This window comes from Triticum aestivum, chromosome 5A (assembly GCF_018294505.1).
Source record: "Triticum aestivum cultivar Chinese Spring chromosome 5A, IWGSC CS RefSeq v2.1, whole genome shotgun sequence".
In the NCBI taxonomy this organism is placed as follows: domain Eukaryota; kingdom Viridiplantae; phylum Streptophyta; class Magnoliopsida; order Poales; family Poaceae; genus Triticum; species Triticum aestivum.
In genome coordinates, this window is record NC_057806.1 from 307,780,591 (window position 1) to 307,791,734 (window position 11,144).

Consider the following 11,144-nt stretch of genomic DNA (forward strand, 5'->3'; position numbering starts at 1 on the left):
CTCCCCCACCCCCCTTCAGTGCCGCATCATGGTGGAATCGCCGCTGGCGCTTCCCCAGGTCTCTCGCCCACCGCATCTCCGATGCTATCTAGGCGGCGCTTCATGGCGGAACCGCCGCCAGCGCTTCCCCAGCCCTTGTCGCACGGACCCATCGCCGCCGCGCCTGTACCACCGCGTCTCACCGCGTCTTCGACGGCCAACACATGGGGGCCGGCAGCACCAACCTCTCCGAGTGGCCATGTCGCCCAGAACCCTAGCATTGGGGATTCCGACGAGGTGGAGAGCGGGGCAGTGGCGCCGACGGCCGAGGCCCTCCCCAAGATCAACTCCTTTGTGGGCGCACTTGCAGCAGCCCATCTGCCCCAGAATTCCATGCCCGACGAGGAGGACGGCATAGCTGATGAATGCGGCTCGACCTCTCTCTCTGCTATTTGCGCTAGGTAATTTCTTGGGCTCTCTATCCCTTTTTGCTGCAGTTTTTGGTAGTAGAATGCACAATTGACATGGTTTGCATCATCCACAGGATGATCCAGTCTTGTAGCTACACAGTAGAGGTAAAGGTTTGTGGCAGTGGAACCAAAATCACCGGGGATTCGATATTTAGTTGGCAGATTATTGAGGGTAGTAGGACAAGTATGAAGGATTTGCTGGCTTGTATTGCCGGAAATTTTGCTTTATGCTCAGAGGATAATATATTTCTTGAGTACTTTGATTCCATTAGTGGCAAAAATATCTCTGTGTCAAATGATGAAGAATGCATGAAAATGTTTGCCTGTTTTGATCAGAATAGAAGTGGCCATTTGATCATCAAATATTCCGAGAGAAGTGATAATGTTGATGTTCCATGTACTCCTTCGAACCAAACACCATCTATAGCACTGCCTAGTCAACCAAGTAGCATCATTGATGAAGCTAATGTATGCCTAACAGATACATATCTTGACAATCCGCATGAAGAATATGAACATGTTGGTGTAGATGAGGAGGACCAGTACTCAATTGGCAGTGTTGGTTCCGATAGTGATGATGAGGTCAAAGAAAAAGATATACCAAATAATGATTATGTTGAGGATAGCAGTGATGATGAGGAATGGGTTGCAGAAGATGCTAGACCGGATGCTATTCCAGAAATTGCTTATGACAAAGAAAACCCGCCAATGCATGTTGGCGCAAAGTACCCCAACATTGAAGAGTTTAGGTTGGCAATTGCTACATATGCTGTAAAGAAAGAGTTCGAATTCAAGGTTGAAAAAAGTGAACCTACTCGATTCAGGGCTTATTGTCGCCGGGCGAAGAAGACGGATTGTAAATGGAGAATTCGTGTTGGGAGGTTGGATGACCAAGAAACTATGGAGGTGTGTTAGTCGCATAATTTTGTTGAGTGATCTTTTGTTATAAAATGGAGTTGACTGACACTAGTTTTTTCCATTGTTTATTTAATGCAGGTCAAAGTTCATGTGCAGGAGCACACTTGTTCTAGCGCAAAGAAGAAAAAGAAGCAGAAAAATGCTTCAAAGGCATGGGTGTGTGAGAAAGTCATGGACTGGGTAAAAGAAGATCCTAGTGTTTGGCCGATGGAGTTACGGAGGAGGCTACATGACAAGTACAAGATCAACGTCCAATACACGAAAGTATTCCGTGGCAAAGGGCTAGCAATGGCTAAGTTGTTTGGTAACTGGGATGATTCTTTTGACAAGCTATATGCTTGGAAAGCTGAGGTTGAGAAGAGGTCTCCTGGAAGCATAGTTGCGATTGACCACATGGAGTATGATCAGAAAAAATATTTCATACGGATGTTTGTTGGGCTGAAGCCTTTGTGCGATGGATTCTTGGCTGGCTGCAGACCTTACTTGGCGATAGATAGCACTCATTTGACAGGCAAGTACAGAGGCCAATTAGCTACTGCTTGTGCCGTTGATGGGCACAATTGGTTGTATCCTGTAGTCTATGGAGTTATTGACTCAGAAACTACTGAAAGTTGGGTGTGGTTTTTGGAGAAGCTTCGTGATGCTATTGGCTCTCCCCCTGGTCTAGCTATATGTTCAGATGCGGGAAAAGGGATTGACACTGCAATCGAACAGGTCTTTGGGTATGCAGAACATAGAGAATGCATGCGACATTTGGTTGTGAACTTCAAGAAAAAGTTTCATGGTAAAGTTTTTGATGATCATTTGTGGCCGGCTGCTTATTCATGGACTCCTCGAGGGTTTGACTATCACATGGCAGCCATAGAGGAGAAAAAGGCTGCTGCAGTAGCATATTTAAACAAGTACCACAGCAGGCTATGGTCAAGGAGCAAATATTCAACCTCCTCAAAAGTGGATTATGTGACAAATAATTTGGCCGAGTGTTTCAACAACTGGATCCGCAAGCACAAAGGTCTCATGTTGTTTCAGCTCATGGACAAGATCAGGAGAAAGATTACTGTCAAGTTTGAGAAGAGGAGAAGGGTAGCTAGAAAATTTCAAGGTCGACTTATACTTCCAAGTGTCATGAAGGAGTTGAATGACATAAGCAGGGGGCTGGACATTGAATATGAGAGAATAGATGACATGATTGCAGAGGTGAGTGAGAGTGTTGCACTAGGTGGCAAGCGCCACGTCACTGATCTAGCAAATAGGACATGCACATGCAGGGCATTTCAAGTCTCTGGGAAGCCTTGCAAACATGCAATTAGCTTTATTACTGGAATTAGGGGGTCACAATAGAAGACTTCGTTGATGATTGTTACAGCGTTGCCAAGTTTGTTGCAGCTTATGCTCCTATTCTTCCTGGCCTAACTGACATGTCTCAATGGCCTAGTGTGAACAAAGAATTCTTCTTGAATCCCCCAACCCTTAGGAGGGCCCCTGGAGGCCAAAGGTGCAGAGGCACAAAAGTGGTGCTGAGAATAGCAAGGGAAAGGGAAAGAAAGGCCATCACCAGTGTCCAATTTGCAAAGCTTATGGACATAGATGGCAAAGCTGCAAAGATGCTGCTCCTGAAGCACTAGAAGCCTATGCAGAAGTAGCAAAGCAAAAAAGGTACTTGCTATATCAATATGAGATTTCTGTTCCACCTTACTCTTGTCTTACTTAAGCTAATATATGAAACTCATGCAGGGACAAAAGAAAGAAAAAACCCATTACAAAAGCTATTTGTACAACATCAGATCAAGCAACTGATGGTACACTACCTCTGCTTCCATGTCCAAGAGAAAATGAAACTGCACTAGCTCTACTTTCATGTCCAAGTGATGCAATTGAAGACGATGTTGCCAAGTCGACATCATCGAAGACTACTAAATTAGAAGGTATGAAAACTGCACCAAATTTACTTATATTCTGGAGATCTCTATATTCTGTGAGTGTACCATAGTATGTAATCAAAAAAATTGATGCAGATCAAAGGTCATATCTGCTGCGCCTGACAGCCCCGCAATGGGCACTCGAAGCAAGAAGAGAGCTGCACCTAACAGCCAAGCAATGGCCAGCCGAAGCAAAAAAAAGTTGAAACTGTGAAATTCTCTAAAATCTCGCATATTATTTATGTATTGCACCTCCTCATTTGCATGCTATTTTATTTAGAGACTTGCTTGTGTGAACAACATATTTTGGTTGTGGTATTTTGGTTCTGGATGATGTTAACTTGGTACCGATTGTGTAAGATTTAATATGGTGCTTGCTGAATCTCTTCTAAATGGTGTGGATTTTCTTGAGTATTACTCTGTTGCTCGAAATATTTGTATGCTGGAATTGTTAGATAGTCACTATATATTTGCTGGAATGTTGAAAATAGAGGGGGACTGCTGTCAAATTTTTTTTGGACATGTTTCACAGTTTGCTTATTTGCCATTGAGGGCAGAATAGTCATTTTGGCCACTTACCGGTGTGAGATAACGCTAGACTAACTGCTAGTGGTATATAAGCAATAGAATTTGTTCGTGTCTGGTATATAAGCACTGGAGCTTTGTTGGATGGCAAATCAGCCATTGTTGAGATTGTCGATGGTATAGAAGCAATTTTCTCTTGGAGTATCTAGGTGACATTAGGGTTTTGGTTGATTTGTGTCTTAAGGTGTTATTCTAGTATGAACTCTAGGGCTGTTTGTGACACTTATAGGAATAGCCCAATGGATTGATTGGAAAGAGTAACTTTGAGGTGGTTTCGTACCCTACCATAATCTTTTCGTTTGTTCTCCGCTATTAGTGACTTTGGAGTGACTCTTTGTTGCATGTTGAGGGATAGGTATGTGATCCAATTATGTTATTATTGTTGAGAGGACTTGCACTAGTGAAAGTATGAACCCTAGGCCTTGTTTCAACGCATTGCAATACCGTTTGTGCTCACTTTTATCATTAGTTACCTTGCTGTTTTTATATTTTCAGATTACAAAAACCTTTATCTACCATCCATATACCACTTGTATCACCATCTCTTCGCCGAACTAGTGCACCTATACAATTTACCATTGTAATGGGTGTGTTGGGGACACAAGAGACTCTTTGTTATTTGGTTGCAGGGTTGCTTGAGAGAGACCATCTTCATCCTATGCCTCCTACGGATTGATAAACCTTAGGTCATCCACTTGAGGGAAATTTTCTACTGTCCTACAAATCTCTACACTTGGAGGCCCAACAACGTCTACAAGAATAAGGTTGTGTAGTAGACATCAATCGATGAGGACTAGGTGAAGCTACTCGTCAAAGAAAACTTTAAACAGTCGACCGTGTGCCACAAATTTGTCAAAAATCATCCAAAAAGGATCCAAATATAAACACGAAATTCAACATATACAATGAACGAAACTATGATCCGATCGCCTTAATGAAATCAGGACATCAGGTGCATCTTTTTCTGTTGGGGAACGCAGTATTTCAAAAAAAAATCCTACGATCATGCAAGATCTATCTAGGAGATGCATAGCAACGAGAGGGGAGAGTGTGTCTACTTACCCTCGTAGACCAAAAGCGGAAGCGTTGAGTAACGCGGTTGATGTAGTCGAACGTCTTCGCGATCCAACCGATCAAGTACCGAACGCACGGTACCTCCGAGATCTTCACACGTTCAGCTCGGTGACGTCCCTCGAACTCTAGATCCAACTGAGGCCGAGGGACAGTTTCGTCAGCACGACGGCGTGTTGACGGTGATGATGAAGTTACCGACGCAGGGCTTCGCCTAAGCACTACGACAATATGACCGAGGTGGAAATCTTTGGAGGGGGGCACAGCACACGGCTAAGAGATCAACTTGTGTGTCTATGGGGTGCCCCCTCCCCCGTATATAAAGGAGGGGAGGAGGGGGCCGGCCGGCCTCATGGGGCGCGGCTCAAGTGGAGGAGGGGCGCGGCTCAAGGGGAGTAGGTTCCCCCCTTTCCTAGTCCAACTAGGAGGGGAAGGAAAGAGGAAGAGGGAGAGAAGGAAAGCCCCCCCCCCCGAATTGAGCTTGGGAGGCGCACACCTCCACCTGGCCGCCTCCTCCTCTCTTCCACTAAGGCCCATGAAGGCCCATTAACCCTCCGGGGGGTTCCGGTAACCCCCCGGTACTCCGGAAAAATGTCCGAACCTATCCTAAACCTTCCAAGTGTCCAAGCATAACCTTCCAATATATCAATCTTTATGTCTCGACCATTTCGAGACTCCTCGTCATGTCCGTGATCACATCCGAGGCTCCGAAAAACCTTCGGTACATCAAATCACATAAATCACAATACATATCTTCATCGAACATTAAGCGTGCGGACCCTATGGGTTCGAGAACTATGTAGACATGGCCGAGACTCATCTCCGGTCAATAACCAATAGCGGAACCTGGATGCTCATATTGGTTCCTACATATTCTACGAAGATCTTTATCAGTCAAACCGCATAACAACATACGTTGTTCCCTTTGTCATCGGTATGTTACTTGCCCGAGATTCGACCGTCGATATCATCATACCTAGTTCAATCTCGTCACCTACAAGTCTCTTTACTCGTTCCATAATGCATCATCCCGTAACTAACTCATTAGTCACATTGCTTGCAAGGCTCGTAGTGATGTGCATTACCGAGAGGGCCCAGAGATACCTCTCCGACAATCGGAGTGACAAATCCTAATCTCAATCTATGCCAACTCAACAAACACCATCGGAGACACCTGTAGAGCATCTTTATAATCACCCAGTTACATTGTGACGTTTGATAGCACACTAAGTGTTCCTCCGGTATTCAGGAGTTGCATAATCTCATAGTCATAGGAACATGTATAAGTTATGGAGAAAGCAATAGTAATAAACTAAACAATCATAGTGCTAAGCTAACGGATGGGTCTAGTCCATCACATCATTCTCTAATGATGTGATCCCGTTCATCAAATGACAACACATGTCTATGGCCACTTGGCCAGGAAACTTAACCATCTTTGATTAACGAGCTAGTCTACTAGAGGCATACTAGGGACACTCTGTTTGTCTATGTATTCACACATGTACTAAGTTTCTGGTTAATACAATTCTAGCATTAATAATAAACATTTATCATGATATAAGGAAATATAAATAACAACTTTATTATTGCCTCTAGGGCATATTTCTTCAGTCTCCCACTTGCACTAGAGTCAATAATCTAGATTACACAGTAATGATTCTAACACCCATGGAGTCTTGGTGATGATCATGTTTTGCTCGCGAGAGAGGCTTAGTTAACAGGTCTGCAACATTCAGATCCATATGTATCTTGAAAATCTCTATGTCTCCTTCCTTGACTTGATCGCGGATGGAATTGAAGCGTCTCTTGATGTGCTTGGTTCTCTTGTGAAATCCGAATTCCTTTGCTAAGGCAATTGCACCAGTATTGTTACAAAAGATTTTGAGTGGACCCGATGCACTAGATATTACACCTAGATCGGATATGAATTCCTTCATCCAGACTCCTTCATTTGCTGCTTCCGAAGCAGCTATGTATTCCGCTTCACACGTAGATCCCGCCATGACGCTCTGCTTAGAACTGCATCAACTGACAGCTCCACCATTCAATAAAAATACGTATCCAGTTTGTGACTTAGAGTCATCCGGATCAGTGTCAAAGCTCACATCGACGTAACCATTTACGACGAGCTCTTTGTCACCTCTATAAACGAAAAACATATCCTTAGTGCTTTTCAGGTATTTCAGGATGTTGTTGACCACTGTCAGTGATCCACTCCTGGATTACTTTGGTACCTCCTTGCTAAACTAATAGCAAGGCACACATCAGGTCTGGTACACAGCATTGCATACATGATAGAACCTATGGCTGAGGCATAGGGAATGACTTTCATTTTCTCTCTATCTTCTGCGGTGGTCGGGCATTGAGTCTGACTCAACTTCACACCTTGTAACACAGGCAAGAACCCTTTCTTTGCTTGATCCATTTTGAACTTCTTCAAAACTTTATTGAGGTATGTGCTTTGTGAAAGTCCAATTAAGCGTCTTGATCTATCTCTATAGATCTTGATGCCCAATATATAAGCAGCTTCACTGAGGTCTTTCATTGAAAAGTTCTTATTCAAGTATCCTTTTATGCTGTTCAGAAATTCAGTATCATTTCCGATCAACAATATGTCATCCACATATAATATCAGAAATGCTACAGAGCTCCCACTCACTTTCTTGTAAATACAGGCTTCTCCAAAAGTCTGTATAAAACATATGCTTTGATCACACTATCAAAGCGTATATTCCAACTCCGAGATGCTTGCACCAGTCCATAAATGGACCGCTGGAGCTTACACACTTTGTTAGAACCTTTTGGATCGACAAAACCTCCTGGTTGCATCATATACAACTCTTCTTTAAGATATCCATTAAGGAATGCAGTTTTGACATCCATTTGCCAAATTTCATAATCATAAAATGCGGCAATTGCTAACATGATTCGGACGGACTTAAGCATCGCTACGGGTGAGAAGGTCTCATCGTAGTCAACTCCTTGAACTTGTCGAAAACCTTTCGCAACAAGTCGAGCTTTGTAGACAGTAACATTACCGTCAGCGTCAGTCTTCTTCTTGAAGATCCATTTATTCTCTATGGCTTGCTGATCATCGTGCAAGTCAACCAAAGTCCACACTTTGTTCTCATACATGGATCCCATCTCAGATTTCATGGCCTCGAGCCATTTTCTGGAATCCGAGCTCATCATCGCTTCCTCGTAGTTCGTAGGTTTGTCATGGTCAAGTAACATGACTTCCAGAACAGGATTACCGTACCACTCAGGTGTGGATCTTACTCTAGTTGACCTATGAGGTTCGGTAGTAACTTGATCAGAAGTTTCATGATCATCATCATTGTAAGTGCATCTAGTGCCCCTTAGTGATTTTGGTGTATTGAAGACTTATAGGTTAAGGGACTAATGCGTTTGTGAGTGTACACAGGTCTATAAGTCTATGAGGAGTTTGATATTTACAGAGAAAGTCAACCCCTAAAAATGAAGTTCTTCGAGTGAAGACTTTGGTATTTTGAAGACTTTCTGAAGACTTTGAAAGTGAAGAAATTGGTGTGACCTCGAAGACTTGGTATTCTTTCGAGGAACATGAAGCGTGAAGACTTTTGTTTTCATAGTTTCATTTTCTCTTTCTTGAGTCATAGGAAACATCGTACTGTTAAAGGGGGTCGAGGAAATACTAAGGAAAAATTTCCATGTGATGCTCAACTCAAAATCCTACACCTACCAATCCCTTCGAGTGAAGCCATTCGAAATCTCGTACAGTTCAGTCAATTTCTTCAGTGACAAAGACGAAGTTCTTCTGGTCTCTGAGGAATTTGTCCTGACTGAGGAGTTAGGAATTCGCTAGTGTGGATTGCCTACACAGTGAGGAACATGATAGCCCTGAGGATTTTGCTACTCAAAATTCCGACCGTTGCTGTGCTATGTGCCAGCTGTCCCAAAATATCTATCCACCTAACGGTCATATCATTGAAGGGCATTTATGTCTTATCATGTCGGGCTGCTCCCTAGGCTATAAATAGCCGCCCCCCTACAACCACTAGCTGGTTGGCTGCTCTGAGAGAAACTGACACTTTTCATTTGAGAGCAACCCATCCTCCGAGGACTTTGAGCGAAAATCATCAAGTGAGGAAAAACCAAAAAACCAAAACCCAAACACCTACAAACCCCAAGTGATTGAGCATCACTGAAGAGATTGATCCTGCATGGATCCGACGCTTGTTACCTTTGAAGACTGTGCTTCTTCCAGACGGTTAGGCGTCATGGTCTAGAGCATCCAAGAGGAATTGTGGATCGCCGAGTGACCAAGTTTGTGAAGGTTCAGAAGTCACCTGAAGACTTACCATGAGTGATTAGACGAGGTCTGTGTGACCTTAGTTCAAGGAGAATACGGTGTGGACTTGGTGTCCTGAGCTACATGCTCAGGACTGGGTGTCCGGGACTGTGTGTCCTCGAGTTTAAATACTCAGCCGCTCCAACCAGACGTACAACTGAGACAGCAGTTGGAACTGGTCAACCAAATCATTGTCTTCACCAAGCTTACTGGTTCCATTTCCTCAACTATTTCATTTCATCATATCTGTGTTTGAAGACTTTGACTGAAGACTTTCTCAATTTCCTCAGTTCAATTTCTTCAATCTGTTTGTCTTCATCCTGCGTTATCCTGTGCTTATGCTTCATGTACTCTGTGCCTGTCTTCATTTCATCATGATGACTATGCTTGTATTCTGTTATGTTTACTTTTGAGTACTTATTCCGCTGCTAGTAGTTCTTCGCTAAGGAATTCCCTCACCTGCAAATTCCTGACTGAAGAATTTCATAAAAATCGCCTATTCACCCCCCTCTAGTCAATATAACGCACTTTCAATTGGTATCAGAGCAAGGTGCTCCCTTGTTCTGTGTGATTTTGGTTTAACCGCCTGGAGTTTTAGTTATGTCGACTGCAGGTATGATCAAGGTCTCTGCTGGGTTTCCTACCTTCGATGGGACGGACTACCCCTACTGGAAGAATAAGATGCGAATGCATCTTGAAGCAATTGATAACGATCTCTGGTATGTTGTGGAAAATGGTGTTCCCTCAGTCGCACCTTCTCTGAATGCTGCTGATGTGAAGAGATTCAAGCAACTCGACTCTCAAGCGAAGAATATCATATGTGGCCATCTGAGCAAAGGACAGTATGGCAGAGTGAGTGCTTTGGAGACAGCGAAGCTTATCTGGGATAGGTTGTCCAAAGTGAATGAAGGAGTCTCAACTCAGCGTGACTCTCGAGTTGATGTTCTTCGAAATCTCTTCAACCGCTTCAAAAGACTCGACAATGAAAATGTTCAACAAACCTTCAATCGCCTCACTGACATCTCAAATGAGCTTCAAGCACTTGGTGCCACTGACATCACCGACCATGAGGTAGTGAAGAAACTGCTAAGATCGCTTGATTCCTCATTTGACACTTTGGCATTGATGATACAAGAACGTGCTGATTACAAGTCACTTGATCCCACTGATATTCTCGAGAGGCTAAATACTCATGAGTTCCAACTTGCTGAAAAGAGAGATCTCTATGGTTCAAGCTATGGCAGAATTCATGCACTGAAGGCCAAGGCAGTATCTGAGTCCGAAGATGAAGACTCTGATAGCAGCCTTGGTGATCCTGAAGAACTAATCCATGATCCGGCTCTGCTTGTGAAGAAGTTCCAAAGTTCTCAAGACGTGGTCGCCTTGGAAGACCCTCAAGGAGCAGTGATTCCTCATCTAGTGACTACAAGAGGAGGCTTTGCCACAAATGCAAGAAGCCTGGACATTACATTCAAGATTGTCCTCAATGGGAAAAGGAATCAAAGAAGAAGAAATACAAGGATTACAGTTCTGATGATGCAAAGAAAAAGAAGAAATCCACAAAATCCTGATCATCAAAATCCTCAAAGCCTTCATATCACAAGAAGAGCAGCTCCAAGAAGGCCATGGCATTCATTGGCAAGGAAGTGGACTTTGAGGCTGAATATGAAGAAAATGAGGAAGAGGAGTCATCTGAGGAGTCCGAATCCGGAGTGGCGAGCCTTGCTCTCGCTACTGCATTCGTCAGCAAGTCTATCTTCAACACTGAAGAAAATGACCTCACCAACAAGGCTAGTGAAGGGAATGATGACTACGCTCCCACCTATTGCTTCATGGCAAAGGGTGCCAAGGTACTCAAATATACCTCAT

General features: G+C 43.6%; 1 pseudogene; it reads left to right on the forward strand.

Annotated features, from left to right (window-relative positions):
- LOC123101296 (uncharacterized) overlaps positions 1 to 2,708 on the forward strand; it is a 4,969-nt pseudogene extending 2,261 nt beyond the window's left edge.
- Positions 2,709 to 11,144: the final 8,436 nt, after the last annotated feature.